Below are 27690 nucleotides of genomic sequence, written 5' to 3'. Positions count from 1 at the left end.
CAACAGGTACCGATACCCTCTCAAACGAAAAGAATCACAGAATGTAATGAGGGTACCAATACCCTAAGGAGGGTATCAATACCCCCTACAGGAAAAAGTGAATTTTTGGTTCGTTAAATTAGCTTAAGTTATTAACATCAAGTTATAAGGTTTAGGATTCTGATAATTATCTCAGAAATTGTGTTTATATAGATATTGAGTCTAAACAAGTTCCGGAATATTGGGCAAGTAAGATCGATCGAGGAAATATAAGAATCAGTAGGGACTAGTGAGGCCATGTGAGTGCATCTTATTTTAATATAGGATTATATGGAAATTGGACTTGCGATAAGTCTAATTCCTATAGTTATAGTGCATTAAGTCATGAATATAAGTAAGTGAATTTCCTGATTTGTATGTATTCATGATTATATGTATTGATATGTTTTTGTATGTGCTATATGATTTATGTAAAAATATTATTATGTGATATATGAAAATGTAATGTAAACTACATATAAATGGTGAGACGTATAAATATATGTACATAGAGAAAAATAAGAGAATCTAATATAATCCATATAGTAATGAAATATGAGACTATGTGAATACATGTCTATAAGATAGATTAGGTAAAAATAGGAGAATATGATATAAGTGAGTTTATGAGAAGCAATATGAACTAGGTAAGCATGTAAAAACGTTATATGAACAATAGAAACATGAATTGGGTAAGTACATAGTTAGGTGATCATTTATATGAATTAGTATAATAGAATTATATGACTTAATAAGAATTGAGATAAGCTAAATAAGATTGATCATAGAATGAAATGAGAATAGTATATTAATTAGGAAGCTTGAACATAAGTGATAATACGAACATATAAGATAAGCTATAAAGGGAAAACTCATGTACTTGAATAAAATTATGACATATAGGGTATATGAAATTGAACTAAGTAAATAGATTAGATTAATATATATATAAGTGAAATGATAGAAGTGATACATGTTTATAAGTATGTCATAGATTACATGATATAGGTAAATATAATAGAATGAAGCTTATGCTATATGAGATTACATAAGTTATTAAATATGATATATGTGATTATGAGAAAAAGAACATAAACCATGTGAATACAAGTATATGTAAAAGGATATATATATATATGACTATGAGTTGGAATAATGTTATATGATTTATACTAGGATAAATTATGAGACTATATGTGAAATGAAATAAGTACATATTTATATGATGAGATGGTGAACTATATGTACATGTGAATATATGTCTATGAGAAGACATAAGAATAAGATATAAGCAAGGTGATAAGAAATGTGAAATCACGTGTAAAGTTAATATAAGTTGTGTAAAAGTGATCTACGTGATTATATGTATATGTGATCCAAGTTATGTGACCTAAGATACGTGAAAGATGAAAGTGAATTATGTGTCCATGTGAATATGTGAAATGACATAAATAATAATGCTCATGTTATGTGTCATGAGAGCTAGGGATATAGTTGTCATGCCAACAGTCGAGGATCAACGCGGTCTTTCGGGACATATATGTATTCTTTGGAACATGTATGAGGTCTTTTGAGACACATATTTGGTCCTTAGCATATGTATATGATTCTTAAGGAATTTTCTATGTGGTCTTTAGGGATATCTTATATGGCACTTCGGTGCATTTCTATGCGGCACTACAGTGCAATTCTACGTGGCACTTCGGTGCATTTATACGAGTTGTGGTGACAGCATTAGTGCACAACCTCTATAGACTCACATATCTATAGTTCTCACATGTGTACATGGGCCATTAAAGATGTAATATGAGAAAATTTTATGTGATGTTATATGTTTGTTTGGGTGATATACTATTATATGATGTGTATATGTATTAAAGATAATAATATATATGATAAGGTGATTAACGTAAATGACGATGTGTATTACGTGGTTAAATGAGTCATGTTGGTTAAAAACGTTAGGTACATGAGAATATGATTATGAGATATAAATGATAATATAATTGATAGTGAAATAAGGTTAATGATGGAAATGATGAATGATGTGTTATGTGTATATTTGATTATATGTAATGTTATATTGTTTTGTGTGATAGCATGATATGATATGTACATGCATGGTTAAGTAGTTAGAATTACCTTTATACGTTTAATGCCTCACTAAGTCATCGACTTAGCGTGTGAGTGTTTCACACGTAGGTTCCGAGAAGCGTTAAGAGAAGCTAAGAGGAGCGAGACAGGTCAATCACTCCTTTACGAAAGTTCAGAACAGAAAATATTTGGATATTTATGTATATTGTTATATTGATTGTAGTTGGCATGTACTAAAAGAATTGTATTGAATAATCTCTGATAGATTTTGTAAAATCAAATGTTTTAATTAATGAAAATCATTTACTTTCTCGAAATTTTTGAATTTGTTTTAACCAATTTGTAAAGAAAAATGTTTTGAAAAGTAAATGGGACACGTCAGACTCGTATCCGGATCGGGTACGGGTTGGGGGTGTTACATAAAGTACCACATTGGGCTACCGAGGCAACCACTGGTTTTTAATACTAGTTTATTTCCTTTTTAAACATACTGAGTGATATCATAATTAAAAACATAAATAATCTTTATTAAAACATTTATAAAACTATATCTTCGTGACACACAATTTAAAATAAAAAATAATACAACAATTTCTTATAAATTTGAATACATAAGTAAGGTCCCTGGAATACACATACCCTCTAAACTACAATACAATACTCTGAAGGAGATGCTAGAAGTCCTGCTGCGACGGTGCCTCATGAACTGCCTGAGCTACTGACCTGCCAACGAAAAACATCCAAAGACTGATCTTACAAAGCCCATGAGTATAATCGCTAATCTAGAGCAACATAAGAATTTCATAAATAAAAGCATGCTGAAGACTGGGCAATAAGTAGTAGGTACATGCATAACCTAGATCAAGTGTTATCTACTTAAGGCTTTACTACTCTATCACTAAAGTATGGGGTCTCACGCTTCCCTTAATTCGTAGTACATGATTCCTATATTTTTTAGTCTGATTAATTAATCATATCGCTTGTTGGTATGTCCTCTATAATAATCCTTCGTTCTTAGTTGCTTGCTCTGAAGCCCCATAAGGGTAATTTCATAATTTTAGCCCTTAAGGGCATTTTAGTCATTCTCTCATACCCGAGATAGATGCCTAAACTCAAACGATATTAAACTCCTCACTCTTTAATTTATTTGACATCTTGAAGTCACTTAACCACTTTGGGTATTTATACCAAGCCTTTAGTATGGATACCCGTTTATTCGGTATGTATACCTATTTTTCAATATGGAGACCAGTCCTTCGATATGGAGACCTTGTATCCGATCTCGATACCGAGCATCTGGTCTCGGTTCTACAACCCTCAATATTGATACAAAGGGGTTAGTATCGATACTACTTCCCTTAGTATTGATACTCCCTACCAGAAACCCTAATTTTTACCCCGATTCAACTAGTATCGATACTATTCATCCCAATATCGATACTCAAACTATGAAATGGGTATTTTGGGTTTAAAAAACACCTACAAATCATCCTAAAGGTCATGGTTTGGTTTCTAATCTTGTTATGAAGCTTTAGTAAGTTATTTAGGGTCTTAAGGTGTCATAAAAATGTATTAATAACACCTAAAACGTCATTTGATCGTAACATCAATTATACACCCCAAAATGTTTAAATACTCAAATTCTAGCAAATACTTGAAATTTATGAAATCTTAATACTCCAAAGGATTAAAAATACACTACCTTGATGCTAGGATCCCGAAATGAAGCTCTTAGCTTAGCCAAAATATTTTCTTATGATGTGGATGAAAACCCCCATTTTTTTAGCTAGGATTAAACCAAGACTTTGATTCGTTAAACTAAGGTTGCTGGAAGAATTTAGGATGGAAATAAGGTATGAATGGGCTAAAAAATTTACCTTTGCTTTTGCCTTAGAAGATGAAAGGGAAGAAGTAAGAATAGAGACATAAGGATGAGAGAATATAAAAAGGCTCAACTTTGAAAAATGGAAAAATTTCACAACTGGTCATTTATTACTTTTCTAAAATAAAAATTCTTCTTCTTTTTTTGGCTAATTGGGCTGATTCCATACCCAATTAAGCCCAACGATTTAAATTAGAATTTTCACAGGGTCCATTTACCTCTTGGGTGAACCCAAAACTACAAGCCCAAAATTTAGGGTGTTATAGTTTTAAACTAGGCAGTTTTAGTTGTGATATGAAACATTATTAAACTGCCTATTGGCTTCTTAAAAACATATGTGAATTGGAAAATAAAATGGTTAATTATGATTTTATGTGATTAAGCAGTCTAATAATAAATGTAAAATTTGAAGATTTTAAAAGAAACAAAAATTTACTGATTTTCGAATAGTAAATGTCATACAAAAATAGTGTGACATCCTTAACTTGTATTTGGGTACGAATGCGAGTTCAGAGTGTTACAGTTGGTCATCAATTTTTAACAGAAAAAGAAGAGTTTGGAACATATAAATAGTTGGGTGAACATTTTGTAACTTTTTTAATAGTTTAGAGACTCAACAAAGCAACGTCCTATAGTCGATGGAACATTTTATAACTTTTGATAGTCAAAGGACTCAATAAAACAATGTCCTATAATCGGGAGACCATTTTTGCATTTTACCGAAAATTTTAATGAGCAACTTATTATAGGTGTCATGATAATATGACCACTTTCACTTAACACGTGATAACTTAAAATATGTTTATAATTGATATACTTTCAAGGCTCTTAAATGTAAGAAGTAATGTCTAGGGACTCTTGTTAGCTCAATTGTATTACATTACAACATAGGAAACTTTTTATACCTTATGACTGCAATTTGTCTCCAAATAACAATGACACTAGTGAAAATAAAGAAAGAAAAGAAGGGATACACACATTGGATTGCTGAGAGTTAGAAAAAGTTAAAGAACTTCAAAAGATGATGGAATGCATCTTGCGGCAATTGGCTATCAAGTTATAACGTTTTTACAAATTTAACGGCATAGTGAAAGAAAATCAATGTATAAAGTTTGGTTCTTAAAATTGAAAAAAATTAAAGTATAGTGATTAAAATAGGAGTGAGAAGAAAGTTTAGTTATTAATTTGTAATTTATCCTTAAATTTATTAAAATTATAGGGTCAATTACATGTTTGGTAACTGAACTTTATTCTCTTTCTTATTTCACTCAATGTACTATTAAATGACCTTACGAAGTTTTAAGTATTTCCTCAATATCGAGTGTGAAGTTGAACCTTACCAAAATTCACTCAAAACTTCTTCTCAATGTAATAATCCCACGAATTCCCGTACTTACCAAGACTTTGAAAAGTTCTACATCAAATTCATCCAAATGTGGTACATGAAGATAGTGGCGTTAACTAAATTTACAACTTAAAGAAGAGAGGATTTCTTTGAGTTCAAAACGATCGGTGGCGCAAAAGTTGAGTTTTTGGGCTAAGGGAGAAAAAATAAGGATAAATTATACTAATGATCACTTAATTATTTTCTCTTTTTATTTTGACCACCATTTTTGACATTTTATCAATCAGATCAATCAACTATTTAAATACATTCAATCAAGCCACTTGACATTAACATTTAATGGAAATGCTGACGTGGTAGTTAATAAAATTAATAAAATATATAAATATTGAGGAAAAAATGTATAATTATACCAATTTTATTAATGAACACATTAACTGATCAACACTTTTGTTAAATGTTAACATCAAGTGACTTGATTGAATGCATTCAAATAATTAGATAACTTTATTGATGACTTTTAAAAAATAGTGGTTAAAATGAAAATAAACAATAATTAAGTAATCATTGGTATAGTTTACCCAGAAATAATAAAAAAAATTGTGTTCTCATTACAAGCCATGGGGGACTCTGTCGGGCTCTTCTCCCCACCCACAAAAAAAAAACCTTAGTGATAAAAAATTTAAATTATAAAATTCAGTGATTAAATTAAAAATTAAAATAAGTGAAATAATAGAAAAATCAAACTTCAATAACCAAATGTATAATTTACCCAAAATTATAAAATCCATGTCGATCTTTGGTTAAAAAAATCATCTAGACCTAAAAGAACTTGATTATCAAAATTTAAAATCAATGAAACGAACCCTCTCTCCTCTGCTATGGCCGCCAACATGGAAACCCTAGCATTTACTCCCTGTCAGCTTCCGTCTACTCCCTTCCGTTTCTCATCGACCGTTTCTGCCAACCGCTACGCCAGATTCCCCGGTTCCCGTTCGAGGTCCATTTCTCTTTTCGGATCCACTTCTCGCGTCAGTACACTCAAATGCTCTTCTCTTTCATCATCTCCTTCGTTAGGTACTATCAATCTCACTTCGATCTAAAAATTAAAAAATAATTGATTTTTGAGTTATTCTATTTAGTTCACGGGAAATGCAGAAGACAAAGACGTCATTTTCCTTTTAATTTTGATTAAAATTAGTAATTTTAAATCCGCCGATAGGTTATTTTATTACTGATTTACTTCATTGATTTAATGAATTCAATTTTTGAATGTTTTAATTTGTTATTTTCTTCCATTAATGTAATACATGAACCATTTTTAAAGATATATATTGATTTGCATGTGTACCAGTTGACCAGTCAGTTAAATTTCGAGAAGCTTCGAAGAACGGGAATTTAGTTCCCTTTTACCGATGTATATTCACGGATCACTTGACGCCAGTGTTAGCATATAGATGTTTAGTTAAGGAAGATGATAGGGATGCTCCGAGCTTTTTGTTCGAATCAGTTGAGCCTGGTTTACAGGCTTCCAGTGTTGTAAGTTCCCTCTTCGTGCGCCTGTTATATATTTATAGACTACGGCTAAATTTTTATGTGGACGCGTATTTTGGGACAATTCATGTTAGGGAAGGTATAGCGTGGTTGGAGCTCAGCCAAGCATTGAAATAGTGGCTAAAGAAAATATGGTTACAGTTATGAACCATGATGAGGAGCAGAAGACTGAGGAGATTGTGGATGATCCCATGACTGTTCCACGGAGAATTATGGAGGGATGGGAGCCCCAACGGATTGACGAGCTTCCAGAAGTGTTTTGTGGTGAGTGATGCAATCTAATAGCTTTATGTTGAACCATTATTTAATTTTAGGGTAAATTATGCTTTAGTACCTAAATTATTAGTTTTGGTCCGTTTTAGTACTTAGACTTTTAATTTTTTCAAAACATACCTAAAATTTAGTTTTTGTTTCATTTTAGTTACTAGTACCTGCCGTTAAAAACTTTAGTTTTTGCTTCATTTTGGTACCCGTTTAAAATTCAATATTAAGTTTTGAAAAAATTGAAAGTTTAAGTACTAAAACGGACCAAAATTGATAGCATAGGTACTAAACGCAATAAGTTTTTAATGACGAAGTACTAACATGAAATGAAAACTAAAAGTTAAGTATGGTTTTGAAAAGAAAATTAAAGTTTAGGTACTAAAACGAACAAAAACTGATAGTTTAGGTACTAATGTTTAGTTTACTCTTAATTTTGATATAATATTTTAATTGTTAAAATTTATATTTTTAAAAAATATGAAAAAATGAAAAATTGTTAAAATTTATGTATTAAGTCCCTTAAGGTGGATAATGAAGTTACCTCTGATCCTAGCTTAATTAAAGCTTCGGTGGTGGAGTTTTTTAAAGAGTTGTTTAACCAAAAGAATACCTTGGAGGATGAGGAATTGGATTTGGAGTTTTTGAAACTTTCGACAGAGCATTGTAGGGCTCTTGAGAAGCCATTTTCTGAAGAGGAAATATGGGCAACAATTGCTAATTCGGATAGCAATAAAGCTCCTGGCCCTAATGGGCTGAATTTTGAGTTTTTCAAGAAATTATGGCCAAATTTGAAAGGAAAAACCATGCTATTTTTTAAGGAGTTTTATGAGGGGAAGGAGTTGGATTTGGAAATGAATCATTCTTTCATCTCTCTTATACCTAAGAAGGCTAATCCAAAGGGGCTAGAAGATTTTAGGCCAATTAGCCTCGTTGGAGGGCTATATAAAATCCTTTCAAAGGTCTTAGCTAGAAGGCTAAGTTTGTGCATTAATGAGATAATTAATCCATAACAATTTGATTTCATTCCAGGGAGACACATAATGGATTGTTCGTTTATTGCAAATGAAGGAATTGATTTTTGGAGGAAGAAAGGATTGAAGGGGGCAGTCTTCAAGGTGGATTTTAAGAGAGCCTATGATTCGATGGATTGGTTGATATTGATGAAAATAATGGGCAAAATAGGGTTGGTGATAAATGGTGTTCATGGATGTATCAATGTATGTCAACAGCTTCCATTTCGGTTTTAGTGAATGGGACACCTAAGAAGAAAATTCACACTGCAAGAGGGTTAAGACATGGCTGTTCGCTTTCTCCTATGTTGTTTAATTTTGGGGGGTGAATTGTTACACTTGTTGTTAGTTAAAGCAGTGGACAAGGGGCTGTTTTCGGGTCTTGAGTTAGGTGCTCATGATCATTCCTTCAAGCTATCGCATTTGCAATTTGCAGATGATCTTATAATTTTTAGCAAGGCCTCTATCCGTGATTTGCTGAATGTTAGAAGGGTACTGCTGATTTTTTAGTTGTTAGCGGGTTTGAAGTTAAATCTGGCTTAGAGCAGATTGTTTGGAATTAATGTTGAGGAGGAGGTGGTAGTTTCTTGGGCTAAGGAAATTGGCTGTTCAGTGGAATATTTTCCATCGGAGTATTTAGGCTTACCTTGGGGACCAAGAGAAATTCAATTGCTTTGTGGGAGCCAGTCGTACAGAGATTTCACAACAAGTTGACTGGATGGAAGACTAATTCTTTATCGTTGGCGGGCAAGGTGGTGTTGGTTAAATCAGTGTTGTGCTCCCTCCCCCATTTATTTATTTTCTTTCTATCTTTCGAATGCCTTGTGCTGTGTTAAATAAATTAAATTCTATTATGACATCATTTATTTGGGGGGAATCAACAGGAAAAAGGAACATTCACCGGGTGAATTGGAATTTGGTGTGTAAGCCTAAGAGGTTGGGGGTCTAGGGATTCCGAATTTGTTACTTTTAAACAGGGCCCTTCTGGGGAAATGGGTATGGAAATTTGCTACTAATAAGGTTTCTTAGTGGAAAAGAGTGGTGTGCACTGTGTTCAACTTGGATCCGAACTCCAGTATGATTGGGAATTCTTGGACAGCACGTTCCTCTTGGATTTGGAAAGGAGTAGTTAAAAATTTCTTTTCAAGTGATGGATTTGGGGATTGTCTTAGGAAAATTTGCATTTGAGAACGGGAAATGGAGAATTAGTGGAGTTTTGGCATGATGTTTGGTGGGGAGTAGCTCCCCTTAAAGATAAGTTTCTGAGGCTTTTTGCTCTCTCGAATAATAAAGGGGGTAAAGTTGTAGAGTTCAAGGTTAATACTGCTATGGGCTGGGTTTGGGATATTCAAATGAGAATAAACTTGGTGGATTGGGAGGTTGAACAATGGTTACAACTTATCTCGTTGTTGAATAATATCAATTTGTCTCCTTATGAAGAAGACTGTTGGATATGGTTAGGGAATGGAGAGGACTGCTTTTCAGCTAAATCTTGCATCAAGAATTTTTTGACCAGACTGGCAATGAGGGGATTGAGGGTACTTGGGAAAGGCATATTTGGATAGGAGTATCTCCCCCCGTGTGGAAACATTTGTTTGGCAACTTGCACACCAAAGAGTGGCGGTTAAGGAGGAGTTGTTGAAGAGAGGAGTGGAAGGGATCGGGGACCCCCTATGTCTGATGTGTTGTACATATGGAGAAACAGTTTCACATCTTTTTTTGCATTGTGAGGTAGTATAGGGTCTGTGGTCTAGATTTATGAATTTATAGAATGTTTCTGTTGTAGTTCCAAAAAATTTGATTGATTTCATCATTTTGTGGGATGAATTACTTTCGAAATCCATTATTTGGAAATTCATTCCAAGGGCAGTGATGATAGACTGTTTGGAAATGCAAGAATGAGGTTATTTTTCAGAAAGGTAAGGTGGATGTAACATTGCTTTTCTTTCTTGTTCGATTTAGAACAACTACTTGGTTTGATGCTAGATTTAAGGATGTGCATATCCTGTTTGACTCCTTAGTGGGAGATTTAAAATTAGCTGATTTAGTGGGAAGACAGAGTAAAGGTTGTTCTACTTCAGCGTGGTGGGCTCCTCCTCCTGAAGGTTTCGTTAAGCTTAATGTTGATGGTGCGATGGGGAGGGGTTGGGATAAAGGAGGAATAGGTGGACTGATTAGGGACAACAGAGGTATGTTGATTGAGTCGTTTTCAGAAACGGTTGGGGGTGGTCGTCCTATATTGGCAGAACTAATGGCAATTAAGAGAGGTTTCATTCTTCTCGAAGAATTAGGATCTTCCCTAAGTCAGAGGGTTATTCTAGAATCAGATTCTAGTACAACATTGAAGTGGATTAAAAATCCGGTTTTAAGAACCCCTATGTTTCGATCCTTGGTGAAGGATATAACTTCTCGTATGGAAAGAAAAGATATTATTTCAAGACATGTCCTGAGAGCTGCTAATTGGGAAGCGGATAAGTTAGCTAAAGATGGTATTGGTTAATTATTAGGTTATGTATTTGGTGTGTTAAAGTGTAAGGAAATGTTTGTTTTCGTAGGGTGTTTGTTTTCAGTCTTATGCAATCAGTGTTATGTTGTTTCAGTAGGTTTTGGTTCTGGCTGTGTATTATGTTCTGATTAATAAAATTCATAAGCACTCTTTTCCTCCTTCCAATGTCATCTATGTTACTGTTGCAACATGGAGGGTATGAAGGGATTTTTTAATGAGGCCTAATTTCCTATAAAAAAAAGTATATTTTTGTGAAAAATAAATTTCTCCCTCAGTAAAATTCTTTTTAGCTAGAATATAGTAAAACTCGATTAAACATTTTTATAAATTTACATTTGTATATTTCTCCCTTTTATTATAATAAAATCCAATTAAACTAAAAATAATGTTAGTATAATAGGAAATTAAATTATTAGAAATATTTAACAATAAAGAGATAAATAATAAATTATGCTTAGCAAAAGAAATTCTTAATTATAATAATAATAATACCAACAAGGGTATTTCACATAAAAATACCAAAATAAAAAATATAAAGCATAAACAATAAAAAATGTAATAAAAGCATAATATATCAAGTCATAATGCAAAACTAATAAAATAACACGAAGTGATTATTCTTCTAGAGGAGTGTCGAAGGCGACATAAAATAATGACGTATCAAATGAACGGCATTTTCCAAATTTTCCAAGTGGTGATCGGTCGAAGCCATTTGCGCACTCAAATTTTCAAAATTTTGAATTATTTAATCCTTCATGGTCTTCATTCTAATATCCTCCTAAGGTGGTTGTAAATGAGGTTCTTCCATTTAATTGCCTTCTTTCACTACATCGTCCAAGTGTTGTCGTCGATAAAAAATTAATTTACTAGAATTTTCATTGAAATCTCAATTGGTCTTGTGAGCCGATTTGAGACCAATGGCATGAATAAGTGCAATGGAAGGATTAAAGGAGGTGGACATTCTAACTTTATTCCTAGAGATAAAATTAATACAACTATATGGAAAGGTTTTAGTCTAGTTCACTCCTATAGTGACAACATCAAGTTCGAGAAATATAATCATAGCAAAGTTTAGACGAATTTTTTGTTTGATATGATAAAATCTTCAATAATCATATGCACGAATGTATGTAGATTTACCATCGGAAGAATGAAAATACCAAGTAATCATGGGAAGGAAACGATCCGAAAATTTTAGGGATATGATATTTTCATTGGGAACCTATTCATATCTACGAGTTGATTGTCCGCGAAGGGATGATGATGTATTCTTATTTCTATCTTTGAGGATATCTTAGAGTGTCCAACTGTTTTTACCATTCCATTGCACTTAATATAGTGTCATTGATCTTAAATCAACTCACAAAGCCAATTAGTATTTCAATGAAAATTACGGTGAATGGGGTCCTAATCAACTATAATATTTGGACGAAGTAGAAGAAAATGAAATGGAAGAACCTCCTTTGCAACCACCTCAAAAGGAAATCAACATAAAAATCATTTATGATTACATGGTTTAAAACTTAGGTGCTCAAATGACTTCAATCGGCCACTGCATGTCAAATGTAGAAAATGATGTTTGTTTGACGTGTTATCATTTTATTTCCCTCTCTTCTTCGACACCTCCGGAAGAATAGTCTCTTCATGTTATTTTATGACTTGGTAAATTATATTTTTGTCACTTTTTATTGTTTGTGCTTAGTATTTTCTATTTTGATGCTTTTACGTGGAATACTCGTGTTGGTATTATTATATTTATGGATTTTTTTGTTAAGCATAATTTATGATTTCTTTTTATCGTTAAATATTTTTAATAATTTGATTCCTTATTACATTATTTTTATTTTGTTATAACAAAAAAAAAAAAAGAAAAAAAAAAAATGTAAGTTTAAATTTGTAAAAATGTTTAATTGATTTTTAAGATATTCTAACCAAAAAGAATTTTATTAAGAGGAGATTTATTTTTTACAAAAATATATGGCAAATGGTTTTATTATATTAAAAATGAGAGATTATTTTACCATTATTTGATTTTGATATAACATAAATTATTAAGTTTTAATTGTTAAAATTTGTATGTTATGAAAATTTGTCATAAAATATTTTCAAGTGAGCTTTAATTGTGAAAAATAATTTTTTTAACTGTTTTTGAGTCATTATATAATTTACAAATATTTTTTAAGGCTAAAACATATTCAGTTTTGACAAAATTCTATAACACAATTTGGTATTGATATCGGTGTATGAGTATTAATACTCAGTTCATAGTATCGATATCAAAGGCTTTAACAACTATATATTTCAAAGCTGGATGCTCGGTCTCGATTCTCATATCTTGGTATCGATACTAAAGTTGCAAGTGATCATTAAATACTGTAGATAAATGTTTTCAACGGCTCTAATCAACTTCCAACTGCTAGAAATGCATGAGAAGACATAAAAGAGATCAAGATTCAATTGAAGAAGAATAAGAAATAATATTGAATCAACATGCCAATATCAAAAGAGTATTTGAGAGCTTACTTGTAATATTTTTATTTCTAACAAACTTGTGAGCTATATTGTTTATTTTTTTCAAGTGTGAATTGGGTGTGTGTTTATTTGTGCAAATACATTTGCCTTGTGTGGTTTCTTATTTGTTTGTTTAATTTGTAATTACTCTTTTGGAGAGAGTGTATTCAAGGTTTTGAATATTGGCCTTTAAGTTTCTGTAAGGTTATTAGTGTGGATGTTAAGGTAGTGGAATGTAGATTTGGTTTAAAATTCGAATCACTCTAAATTATTGTATAATTTTTTATCTTTAAATTGCTTGTACTTAAAATTTTTTTAAAGGTTAATTCATTCCCTTCTGACTTATTTCTATTGATTCATGAAGCTAACACTTTAGCTTCGCTTGGTGTTCATCATAATTCATTTGAGTATTGCATGAAGAGCTTATCATTGACTTTGTAGTTTATTGTTATGATCTTGTTTGTTTTTCATTTTTATTTGTTCCGTTCTTTTATCATATGATCTAGTCTTGATTTTTTATCACCCTAGAATTGTGCTACAATTGTTTTTAATGGGTGAAATTGAAGAAGGGTAAGCTATTGTTTTTGATGACATCAAATTATGGTGTAATTATACAGTGTCTTTGATCAGGTGGATGGGTTGGTTATTTCTCATATGACACGGTGCGGTATGTAGAGAAAAAGAAGCTTCCATTCCCTAATGCTCCCCTGGATGACCGAAACCTTCCAGATGTTCATCTCGGCCTCTATGATGATGTCATTGTATTTGATCATGTTGAGAAGGTATTTTACATTGGCCTTGTGTGCGTACAATCTCTCTTAGTGTGCCTCAATTTCTTTCGTTTGCCAGGGTGTATGTCTTTAGTGGCATCTGTTATTTCCTTTAGTGTTACTTAAATTTATGTGTTGAAATTGTGTACCACTTGATCTTCTTTCATAACTTAGGGCTGTTTCAATGATTATTATAGTGATGCCAATGTTCTTTTGATTTTTACATATGACACTACACATCTTTATATGAGGCCTTCATTTTAAAATTAAGTTGGACTTTGTGGCTTCTTTTGAGAATGCTCTTGGATTTGATTTATTAACATTTTGAACGCAGAAAGCATTTGTGATTCATTGGGTGCGGTTAGATCAATATTCTTCAGTTGATGAGGCCTATAGTCATGGCATGAAACGATTGAAAACTTTAATATCCAGAGTACATGATATAAATCTGTAAGCGATTGTTTTCCTAATGAGCACATACCTTTTTGAACAACATTCCTTACTTCAGTTCAATTGTAAATTTTCTGATTGAATTGTCAATTTCAGCCCAAAGCTGCCTGCAGGTTCAATAAAGTTGTCTACTCGTCTTTTTGGCCCGAAATTGGAGATATCAAGCTTGACAAGTGATGCATACAGGGAGGCTGTGTTGCAGGCTAAAGAGCATATTCTGGCTGGTGATATTTTCCAAATCGTATTAAGTCAGTGCTTTGAACGTAGAACATTTGCTGACCCTTTTGAAATATACAGAGCCCTGAGGATAGTCAATCCGAGCCCATACATGACATATTTGCAGGTTTTCCCCCTTGATCCTGGTTGTAAATGCTTCGCTTAATGATATTCTAGCTTTTGAACATGTTTTTCCTCTTATCAGGCTAGAGGGTGTGTACTTGTTGCTTCCAGTCCGGAAATTCTTACTCGCGTGAAGAAGGTAATGTTATAGTATCAGAATAAATATTTTGATGCAATATATGTTTCAGTGTAATTCCTTATTATGTTGTGGTTCATTAGTGAGGTTCCATTGTCAAATGTGTCATCACATTAGATTGCTGTTAACCGATATTTATTGCCTTTTATCTTTTTATCTTTTTATCTTGATGACAGGGAAAGATTACTAATCGACCTCTTGCTGGGACCATTAGAAGAGGGAAAACACCCAAGGAAGATTTAATGTTGGAAAAATAACTTTTAGCTGATGAAAAGCAGTGTGCAGAGCACATTATGCTTGTTGACTTGGGAAGGAATGATGTTGGAAAGGTTTATTTTTCTATTATTGACCTCTCTAAATTTTCATTCAGGTTTTCAGAAGTTCTAATGTATTCTTTTGTGAATTATGCTAGTATACATTGGCTGTAAGCTTGTACTTATTTATGTTAATACAGGTTTCCAAGCCGGGATCTGTTAAGGTCGAAAAGCTGATGAATATCGAGCGATATTCCCATGTTATGCACATAAGTTCAACGGTATGCTTGCCCTTTCTGGAAGTACATGTATGAACGTGATGGGGAGATGTAAACTTTAACCGTACTTTCCGCCATATTTAAGCTGCTATACAATGCTTACATATGCTGTTGTTCATAGTGGAAATGTTCTATATGAATATGCAGGTCACAGGAGAATTACTTGATGACTTAACTAGCTGGGATGCGTTGCGTGCAGGATTGCCGGTCGGAACTGTTAGTGGGGCGCTGAAGGTTTTCCTACTCACCGATCTCTTTCTACTTTGAGGGTTGGTTATATAAGCTTTACGTTGTTTACCATTTTCTTATCACTGCAATACAGGTAAAAGCAATGGAGTTGATTGATCAACTTGAAGTTACGAGGCGAGGACCGTATAGTGGTGGATTTGGAGGCATTTCATTCTCCGGTGACATGGACATTGCGCTTGCACTGAGAACCATTGTTTTCCCAACCGCGACTCGTTATGACACCATGTATTCGTACAAAGACGTGAACAAGCGTCGAGAATGGGTTGCTCACGTCCAAGCCGGGGCTGGGATTGTGGCGGACAGTGTCCCTGCCGATGAACAGAGGGAGTGAGAATAAAGCTGCAGCTCTTGCCCGTGCCATCGATCTTGCAGAGTCGTCATTTGTTGATAAATGATTTATAATATTTTCTCAACAGTGAAGTGTCATGGCAGTGTCACTGGTTTTCTGTATAGGAGAGCATGGAAATTTGGATTTCTTGTCTTCACTTCATATATGTGAAATACACAAATAGATATAAGAAGTGCCATTCTGACAATTACTATTTAGTTTTTCATTATAGTTGAAATTTCAATGGGGGTTTTTCCTCCGACATATAAAAGTGACATCTTGGGTGAAGTACACCAGAGATTATTGAATTTTTAAAAATTATAAAATAACTATTAAATTTATTTATCATTAATTGATTATTATATGTTATGAAATGATTGTTAAATTATAGAACCTGATAATGGTAATCAAACATTAAATACAGTTCTTTTATTTTGCTTGGCAGGGACGGTAACAAAATCAAGAACCAATCACCAAAGGCAAAGAGGGATTATGAAATATCAGCCAGGGGAGGAACAGATAATTAAGCGACCTGTAATAAACTAAATCATTAAGGATGAAGAAAATAGGAAGAATCGAGAACTAGAAAAGAAATAAAATAAAAACAGTGAGAAACAGAGGAAAAAGAGAGAACGGTGGAGAAAAAAACCAAACAATTCATTTTATATATTTCTCATCCTCAATCTTGACCACCTCTAGGTAGGGGTGAACAAAACTCGACTCAACTCGAAAAATTAATTTTTTTTCAATTTCGAGTTATTTGAGTCGACTTGAATTACAAATCCAGTTTTAGAGTTCGAGTCGAGTTGAAATTTTGAATTCTCGAGTTACTCAAAAAATCGAAAATATGACTAAGTATTTTGATAGTTTTACGATTTAGTCCCTGATTTCATAATTTCTTCAATTCCTCATTCATTCTAAGTCTATTTTTTTATCAAATTTGAATCACATGCTCCTAAACTATAGTAGAATGCATGTTTATTTCAATCTCTTTATGATAACAATTTTTTATTTTTCAATTTAGTCCTTCAATTTTTCATAATAACATTATTTCCTCAATTCATCATTTATTTTAAGTCATTTTTTTTACCAAATTTGAATCACATGCTCCTAAACCATAGCATAATACATGTACACTTTTAATGCCTCTTTTAAATAACATTTTTTTATTTTTCAATTTAGTTATTCAAATTTTCATAATCTCCTTATTTCTTCAATTCATCATTTATTTTAAGTCCGTTTTTAACAAAATTGAGCCACATGCTCCTAAACCATAGTAGAATACATGTGTAATTTCAATTCCTCTTTTTGATATATATTTTTTATTTTTCAATTTAGTCCTTCAATCTTTCATAATCTCCTTATTCCTTCAATTTGTCATTTATTTTAAGTCTTTTTTTTTACCAAATTTAAACCACATGCTCATATACCACAATAGAATACCTATGTAACTTCAATTGTTATTTTTTTTTGCTAAAGATGTATTCTCTTTTTTATTTAGTCCCTTAATTTTGCATTTTACTCAATTTGGTCATTTGACTACAGTTGTTTGCAATTTCTTTCTTCCCTTCAATTCTTTGACTCATTATACTCTCATCAATATTTTACCCTCAAAATACTTTTTTTAAAAATATAATATCATGAATATATTTCATAATTTTATATTGTATTTGATATATTAAATAACATTATAATATGAATATATATATTGTTAGATGAAGTCAAAAAACTGGAACAAATCATTACCATAATACTATAAATAATTATAATAAAATTAGTATAGAAACTCAAATAACTTGACTCAAAAAATTTCAAGTTAAGTTCGAGTTGTAAAATACGACTTGTCAACTCAAATAACTTGGAATGTTTTGACTTGAATCAACTCGATTGAATGTTCATCCATACTTCTAGGTTTTAACTTAGATAAAAATGACTGATAACTTCATCAAAAGTCTATATTTAGGGCTTTTCACTTAAGTTATTGATGTTCTTAAAGCTCATGTGGGGTCATATAGATGCATTTGGGAGTATATTATCGCATTTGGTGGTTTAGATTTGTCGTGACATATTATTTTGTAAATGGTGCTATTTTACGGGAAAGGTTGTGTTTTGCTGATGATGTATAGGATGATAAAGCAAAGGGTGATCATGGAAAATTGTCGCAACATTCCCAGATGGTGAGAAAAAGATAATTGCCAAGGTAATTTGGGATGACTAAGCATGAGAAAATTCGCGATGGCTAGGACGACATTTCTAGGCACAAAAAAAGATAAAAGAGCTAAAGAGATTTTCATTAAAGTGTCAGTTGTCCAATACTCACGTGATTTAAGTTGCTAACCACCTAGGAGAGGATTATTGCCACTTTTGTACCTATTTTCACGTGAAGAGAATGTACCCTAGGGTACTATGGGAATTTTTGCACTAAAACCTAGGACATTCCCTAGTATAAATAGTGGCCACAAAAATTGGAGAATTCTTTTTGGAGGAAATAGTGAGATGAGCAAGAGTAAAGGGGCGGCTAAAGCTTCCATCTTTTTTCCCCTTTTATCTTTTCAAAAGGGTTCCTCTATAGCCAAGCTAAATGGATGGAAATTAACGTTTGAGAGAGGCTAGCATTGCTAAGGTGGTGTTCGTGGTGGTCCGAAGAGCAACCGACAACGTGTATTGGGAGTTTCTTCCACCCTTATGCTTTTATTTTCACTTAATTTGTTGGGTTGTATGGAACGAATTATTCTCTTGGATATTTCGAACCCCAACATGAACTAAATTTTATTTGGTGTGAGTTCTCATGGATGATTAAGTATTTACTTTAATGAATGGCTTAAGTTTTTATGTTCTCTATTTGCTTTGCTCATTATACTTAATTGCTTAGGATTGTAGGAACAATGAGAATAGTCATTTCTTAGATTCAAATCTTAATGCTCGGAGAAACTAGGTAAAAGATCCTTAGTGTTCGAGAGAAATTAAGGGAGGATTAATGTGAGCAATGGGTTTTAGCTGCTAACTAAGACCTAATCCACCTTAGAGATAAGGATAGGATTTAAACGACTAAAAGGAGTAGTGCTTATTTGATAGAATTAATGTTACTGTTTACGCCGAGAGGTATTACCGTGGCATTTTTATCTGTCAAGTTCCATGACTAGAGATAACATAGGGGCACTCTTAGTAAACTCTGTTGAGAAAATAACCCATAGAAGCTAGAATCATTCTGAGAGGTAAGGCTTAGGATTCCTTAGCAACTCTACCATTCAATCCCATTGTAGCTTGTTTGTGTGATGATTATTAAGTCTTCTTGTTTATTTATGAATTCTCAACTCATTTTGCTTTGACATTTTCAGTTGTTTACATTTCAAAAACATCTTCAATTGCCATGACATTTCTATATGCTACATTGCCACACCATTACATCTCATTTTGACATTACATTTCCATTTGCTACTTATCTACATTACCACTGTGATTCCACCTCCATACATTTCATCTTGTCATAGAAAAATCATCTATTCATACCATCATACTAACTATACTTAGATAATTTAGTACTCGCTTTAACTTAACTTGCAATTTCCTCCAATCCCTGTGGGAACGATACCCACTCATCACTTTATTACTTGTTCGATTGTGTATGCTCGCACATATTTTGCATCCAATTTATAGTACTCACAAGACACAATAATTTTTTGGCACCATTTTCGGGGATTGACAATTGGAAGTTAAACATTTTTCTTATATCATTTTTATTTTACTTCTTTATTTTTGTATAGTTTTACTTGTTATTTTCTTTTTCTTTTGCATGTGTTGATTGGTGCATGACCAGAGGACAACCAAAAAGATCCATACTAGCAATTGAACCCAAGATCCAACAATTTTTTCATCAAAGAATACATGCTCAGCGTGCTCAAAGAAACGTGTATGATTGCAAAATCAAGGAGGTGACCAAGTAGAGGATGTTGTAGATCCAAATGTTGGGAATGTTTCTCGATCGAGAGCTATTAGAGATCACTTAGCTCCTATCTTGGATGATCCCAACCCTGGAATTGTAGCATCCGAGATTCAGGCAACCCACTTTGAGCTTAAACCAGTCATGTTCAACATGCTGAACTAATTGGACAATTTAGTGGCATGCCTCATGAAGATGCAAGGTAATACATTCGTGTTTTATTGGAGGTATGTGATTAGTTTAGGCAACAAAGAGTGTATAAAGATGTGTTGAAGCTTAAATTATTCCCTTATTTATTGTGTGACCGATCAAGGGCTTGGTTGAGTGGAGTTCTATCTAGCTCAATGGAGTCGTGGTATGATCTGTGCAAAAGTTTTTTCCTACGGTATAATCTGCCAAACATGAACACTCAACTCAAAAATGATATAGCATTTTTTGTCAGGCTAATGATGAGTCAATGTATGAGTGTTGGGACCGATACAAAGGATTATTTTGCAAGTACACGAACAATGGATTCCACGACTGGACTCAAGTCATGATGTTTTACAATGGAGTCAATGCACCCATGAGGATGATGCTAGATGCTTCGATAAATGGAACCTTGCTGGACAAATCACCTCAAGAGGCTTTTGACATCCTTGATAGGATTGCAAACAATGATTACCAATTTCCCTCTTCAAGGCTTGGAACCAGGAGGAAGATACCAGGGACATTTGAGCTATATGCTAAGGATTCAGTCTCTGTCCAACTCTCCACTATCACAAATATATTGAAAAACTTGCAATGTTCCAATAAGGTGAAAGAAGTAAAGATGGCTACCTCAGCATGTCTATTATGTCATGACAATCACCATGAGAGTGAATGCCCATACAATCAAGAGTTTATTAACTATATGAAGAATTTCAACTGAAGAAACAACAACAACCTTACTCCCTCACCTACAACCTAGGGTGGCATCAGCATCTATATTTCTTATGGGGAAATCAAGAAGCTAGTAATGTTATCCCGCTTGGTAGAAGAATGTAAATGAACCCCCAATATTTTAAATGAATACTATGTGGCATAATTCTAACAAGGTGTCCGTGTCTTCATCAAATACCAATTCACTGGAGGCTACCATGCAAGATTTTATAGCAACTACAAGGACTATACTACATGAACATTCTATAGCTATCAAAAATAAAAAAGATCTATTACAATGTCAAGGAACATTGTTGTAAAGCCATAGTGCATCTCTGAGAGCCTTAGTGGGTTATGTTGGTTAAATTGTCATGGCATTACAAGAACGATAGGCAGGTCGTATACCAAGTGACAATGAAGTCACTAAATCTTATGGGAAGGAGCAATGTAGTGCACTTACTCTAAGGAGTGACACCCAAATCAATCAATAAGACAAGTTTGAGGAAGGAAACATAACAAGTCCACCCCCGTGAATGTGAAAGCAGAAATGGAATTGCCAAAAGAGATACTCAAGGAGTAAAGACAATAATAAAGGTTCAGCTAGTGAGCCTACTAAGGGAGCAGACAAAAATGCCACAGTAAAAGTAGTTCCCACACCATCAGTAGAAGAAGTCAGACCACCCACTGCCCTTCCCTCAAAGGTTGAAAAAACACAATAATGAAGTGTAGTTCAAGATGTTTGTTGACATTCTTGACCGACTATATATTAATGTCTCTTTTTTGGAGGCCATTGAACAAATGCCCACATATGAAAAATTTCTTAAGAAAATTGTCACCAAGAAGAGAAAAGTTGAGAAGTATGGGACAATTGTCACGAAAAAAGAATTTTGCTCAGTATTGAGCAATCTACTGCCTAAGCAAAAAGATCCAGTCAACTTCATCATTCCATGCTCTATCGGAGACAACTATATTGGAAAAACACTGTGTGACCTTAAATCAAGCGTGAATATGATGCCCAAGTCAATATTTTTGAAGTTTGGGATAAGAAATGCAAGACCCACATATGTTATTCTACAACTAGCTGATCTTTCCCATGTTCGTTATGAGAGGAAGATATATGATGTCATAGTACGAGTGGATAAATTTGTGTTTCTAGCTTACTTTCTTATACTTGACTGCGAGATCGACATAATTAGAACCATAATTTTGGGAGACCTTTCCCAGCCACAGGTCACAATCTCATTGACTGTGAGAAAGCTGAACTCACTATATGAGTAGCCGACTAGAGTGTGAATGTGGATGTCTTCCAGACTCTCCAATATGTGGATGAGTATGAAGAATGTCAGAGCATTTTGGAAATTGACTCAATAATAGAAGAGGAAGCTAATTAATTTTTCCATAATAATTTCATACAGTTGGCAGATTATGAAAAGGTCTTGGAAGAGGACAACAAAGGTGAGGCTGAGGAATTTCCATTGGAGGTACAACAGTCTAACTTATTTTTAGCAAGAAGAGGTTCATACTTTGAACCTCTTGATCTCGATGAATTTATTCCTTATAAGCCCTCACTATAGCATGAACCTGCCTTAAAGCTGAAAACTTTGCCATCACATCTTAAATATGCTTACTTGGGTGATAATGAAATATTGTCGGTGATAAGTCCTCTTAAGCCCTCACCCTCACTATAGTATGCTAACTATTTTGTCAAATCATCAGAAAACATTAGGTTGGACTATGACATACTTAAAAGGGATAAGTCATACCATTTGCATGTATAAAATTCTGCTGGAAGAATGTCATGGTAATTCTATAGAACCACAAAGAAGGTTAAACCCTTTTATGAAGAAGGTGGTCATGAAGTAGATTATCAAGTGGCTTGATATTGAAGTTATTTACCCTATATCCAACAGTTCATGGGTGAGCCCGGTGCAATGCGTCCCTAAAAAAGCAGGCACAACCGTGGTAAGCAATGAAGGCAATGAGCTCTTATCCACACGCACCATCACTGGATGGAGGATTTACATGGACTCCTAGAAGCTCAACAAGGCTACCAAGAAGAACCATTTTTCTCTTCCTTTCATTGATCAGATGCTTGATCGATTGGCGAGCAAGGCGTACTATTTCTTTCTAGATGGATATTCTAGGTATAACCAAATTGACATAATACCAGAGGACCTAGAGAAAACAACATTCACATGCCCCTATGGCACTTATGCTTTTAGGAGGATGCTCTTCGGCCTATGCAATGCTCTGGAAACTTTTTAAAGATGTATGCAAGATATTTTCTCTAACATGGTTGAAGACTTCTTGGAAATATTCATGGATGATTTTTCTGTCTCCGGAGACAACTTTGAAAAATGCCTTGGCAATCTGTTGAAGGTTCTCAAACGCTGTGAAGAGGCTGACATTGTGTTGAATTGGGAAAAGTGTCACTTCATGGTGATTGAAGGCATTATGCTAGGCCACAAGATTTCATACAAGGGTATTGAAGTGGATAAAGCTAATATTGAAGTGATCGAGAAATTACCTCCACCAACTTTAGTGAAAGACATTAGGAGTTTTCTTGGACACGTTGGTTTCTATAGGAGGTTCATTAAGGACTTTTCTAAAATTTCCAAGCCCTTGTGCACCTTGCTGCAACAAAATCAGCCTTTTGTGTTTGATAAATTTTGTCATGGCGTATTCACAAAACTGAAGCAGAGCCTTATCTCAGCGCCTATTGTTGTTCCCCTCGATTGGACATTTTCATTCTAGTTAATGTGTGATGCGAGTGATTATGCAATGGGAGAAATGTTAGGGAAATACCGAGGTAAAATCTTTCATGTCATATATTATGCTAGCCCTCTCTGAATAATGCACAACTTAACTGTACAACCACTGAGAAAGAATTACTTGTCATGGTATTAACGTTTGATAAGTTTAAGGCATACTTGATAGGCACCAAAGTTATTGTTCACACTGATCACTCAACTATCAAATACTTAATGAATAAAAAGGATGTCAGGCCTAGACTTATTAGATGGTTACTACTTCTGCAAGAATTTAACTTAGAGGTTGTAGATAGGAAAGGTAATGAAAACCAAGTTGGTGACCATATTTCTATGCTAGAGAAAAATTCAGAATGCCATGACAATTTGGAAATCAAAGAGGAATTCCATAATGAGAAAATTTTATATGCCACGACAATTCCATGGTACATTGACATCGTTAGTTTTTTTGTTAGTGGTACTTTGCCTTATGACATGAACAACCAGGGAAAAAGAAATTCAAGCACGATGCATGATTTTATTTTTGGGATGAGTCATACTTGTTCAAACGGTGTACCGACCAGATGATCCAAAGGTGTATCCTCGAATAAGAGCAAAAATAAATCTTATATCATTGTTACATGGGTCCGTGTGGAGGCTACTTTGGAGGTGCAATGACTGTTGTAAAGGCCTTTCAATCAGGCTTCTATTGGCCTACCCTTTTCAAGGATGCCCATGAATTTTACAAGGCTTGTGATAGATGCCAACACATAGGAAATATCTTTAGACGACATGAAACATTGTTGCAAAAATATTTTAGAGATATAGATTTTTGACGTATAGGGTGTAGACTTCATGTGACGTTTCTCATCCTCATTTGGTTACTTATATATCTTACTGGCAGTGGAATATGTGTCCAAGTAGGTTGAAGTAATTGCGACGCTAAGGAATGATTCAAATATTGTACTTAAGTTTCTTCATAAGTACATCTTCACAAGATTTGGTGCATCTAGAGCTATCATCAGTGACGAAGACACCCACTTTGACAACAAGCTAATTGCCAAGGCGTTACAAAGGTATGGGGTGCGATATAAAATTGCCATGGCATAACACCCCTAAACCAATAGGCAAGTTAAAGTCTCCAATTACAAGATCAAGCAAATTTTGGAAAAAGTGGTGAACCCGAAAAAAAGTGTTGAGATTTGTGAAAGCTCGAATCCACAATCGAAAGGGTTCACCAAGAGGGGTCGAGATGGTTCTTGTGTTTAGGGAGTAAGGAGATTGAAAGATAGAAAAATTGCATATCGATTTATAGTGGTTCGACTTATCAACCAAGTCTACATCCACTACCTTAGCTCCTCACGAAGGATTTTCCAACAAATTCACTAATTTGTTGTTTCTTTTTACATGACAAAGAGATAACCTTTACAACTCTCTAGTTTTTCACGGGCTAAACTAGAACCTTTTCCCTAGCTTTTAACATACTTAGCTAGAACCAAAACCCCTTTACAATGAAAGAAAATGTAAACAAGAAAACCTCTCTAAGGTAGGTGTTTATAAGAATTAAGCTCACAAGAACAATAATATGTACAAAAGAATATGAAATAAGAATGAAAATTCTTCTCTTGTGTTTGATTTCTTAGATAGGTGTTCTCTTTTTCTTCTTCAAGTGTCCTCAGCTTGTTTTTATAGCTTGAAATGAGTTTGAAGTCGTATCTAGCCGTTGGGGATGTTTTGGAGGCGTTGAGGATTAATTTACTGTAAAATAAGGCTGTCAAGAGTAGGAAGTATTGGTTCTCTTCTATAAGGTATGGGTACTACCTTTGTTAATTTCAAATTTAACTAGCTGTTAGCCGTAAAGAAGGACCATTTTTCTCTACCCTTCATTAACCAAATGTTAGATAGATTGACATGAAAATTATTCTACTGCTTTTTAGATGGTATTCTGGGTACAATCAAATTACCATCGCACTAGAGGACTAGGAGAAAACTACATTCACTTGTCCCTACGACACTTTTGCTTTTAGGAGGATGCCTTTTGGACTCTGTAATGCCCTAGCAATATTTTAGCATTGCATGCAAGCTATTTTTTATATGGTTGAAGACTTTCTTGAGATATTCATGGATGGTTTTTTTATATGGTTGAGATTTTGGGCGATGCATCGATAATTTGGCAAAAGTTCTCAAAAGATGCAAGGAGGTTGATTTGGTTTTAAATTGGAAGAAATGTCACTTTATGGTGACTGAAGGCGTTGTATTAGGGCACAAGATATCTCACAAGGGCATTGAGGTGGATAAAGTGAAAATTGAAGTAATTGAAAAATTACCACCACCAAACTCTGTCAAGGGCATAAGGAGTTTTCTTGGACACACTGGCTTTTATAGAAGATTCATCAAGGACTTCTCCAAAATCATGCACTTTGCTTCAACACAACCAACCCTTGGTGGTTGACGAGTTATGCCTTGGCGCATTCAATGATTTGAAGAAATGATTGATCTCAGTGCCTATTGTAGTTCCTCCTGATTGGACATCACCATTTGAGCTAATGTGTGACGCAAGCGACTCCATCGTAGGAGCTGTTTTGGGGAAAAAATGAGGTATATTTTTCCATGTTGTATATTATGCTAGTCGTACCTTGAATGAAGCACAATTGACCTACACAACCACTGAGAAAAAACTACTTGTTGTGGTATTTGCTTTTGATAAATTTAGATCATACCTAGTAGGCACTAAAGTTATCGTTCACATTGATCACTTGGCTATAAAATACTTAGTGAAAAAAAGAATATAAAGCCTAGACTTATTAGGTGGATCTTACTTTTGCAAGAATTTGACTCAGAGGTTGTAGATAGAAAAGGTATTGAGAACCAAGTTGCTGATAATTTATCTAGGCTAGAGAACAACTTTGAATGCCATGACACTGTAGATATTCAAGAGGTATTTCTTGATGAGAAAATTTTATATGCGACGACAATCCCGTGGTACGATGACCTTGTTAATTTTCTTGATAGTGGAATACTGCCTTTTGATTTGAACAACTAGGGAAAAAAGAAATTCAAGCACGATGTAAGGTATTATTTTTGGGATGAGCCATATTTGTTCAAGCATTGTGCTGACCAACTCATTAGATGATGTGTAACTAAAGAAGACAACAAAACATTTTATACCATTGTCACACGACCCCTAGTGGAGGCCATTTTGGAGGAGCAATGACTACTGCCAAAGTCCTACAATTAGGATTTTATTGGCCAACTCTATTTAGAGATGCCCAGACATTTTACAAATCTTGTGATCGATGCCAATACACTGGAAACATATCCAGGTAACATGAAATGCCACTGCAAGGTATTTTGGAAATAAAGTTGTTTGATGTTTGGGGCATCGATTTCATGGGACTATTCCATCTTCTTGAGGTGATCTATACATCTTGCTTGGTGTGGACTATGTATCCAAGTGGGTGGAAACAATAGCAACAACAAGGAATGTCTCTAAAATCGTACTCAAATTTTTGCACAAGAATATCTTCACTCAGTTTGGAGTACCTCGAGCCATCATTAGTGACGAGGAAACCCACTTCGATAATAAGTTGATTGCCAAGGCACTAAGGAGATCAAGCTAAGATATCCAACGAGATCAAACAAATTTTAGAAAAAGTGGTGAACCCAAGGCGAAATAATTGGTCACCAAAGTTAGATGAGACACTTTGGGTGTATAGAACAACATTCAAAACTCCTGTAGGCATGTCACCATTCAAGTTGATGTATGTGAAAGCCCGACATCTCCTTGTTGAGCTCAAACATAAGGAGTACTGGGCCATTAAGAGATTGAATTTTGATGCTTAATTAGCTGGGGTGCAGAGACTACTGGAACTTAATGAAATGAAAGAGTTTATGACACAAGCATATGAAAATGCACGGAGAAAAAACCAAGAAGTGGCATGACTAAAAACTGATGCCAAGGTATTTTCATGTTGGCCAACAAGTGTTGCTTTACAATTCCAGACTTAAATGTTTCCCTTGGAAGCTTAAGTCTCGATGGTCAGGACCATTTGAGGTGCATCATGTTTATTCCCATGGAGTTATTGACATCAAGAACATAGATGATGGGATAATCT

General features: G+C 34.1%; 1 pseudogene; it reads left to right on the top strand.

Moving 5' to 3' along the window:
* Nucleotides 1–6203: 6203 nt before the first annotated feature.
* Nucleotides 6204–16106, top strand: LOC120184370 (annotated as a pseudogene).
* Nucleotides 16107–27690: the final 11584 nt, after the last annotated feature.

This window comes from Hibiscus syriacus, unplaced genomic scaffold, assembly GCF_006381635.1.
Source record: "Hibiscus syriacus cultivar Baekdansim isolate YM2019G1 unplaced genomic scaffold, ASM638163v2 tig00112888_pilon, whole genome shotgun sequence".
In the NCBI taxonomy this organism is placed as follows: Eukaryota; Viridiplantae; Streptophyta; class Magnoliopsida; order Malvales; family Malvaceae; genus Hibiscus; species Hibiscus syriacus.
Note: the sequence above shows the minus strand (reverse complement) of the source record. Positions and strands in the feature narration are given on the sequence as shown.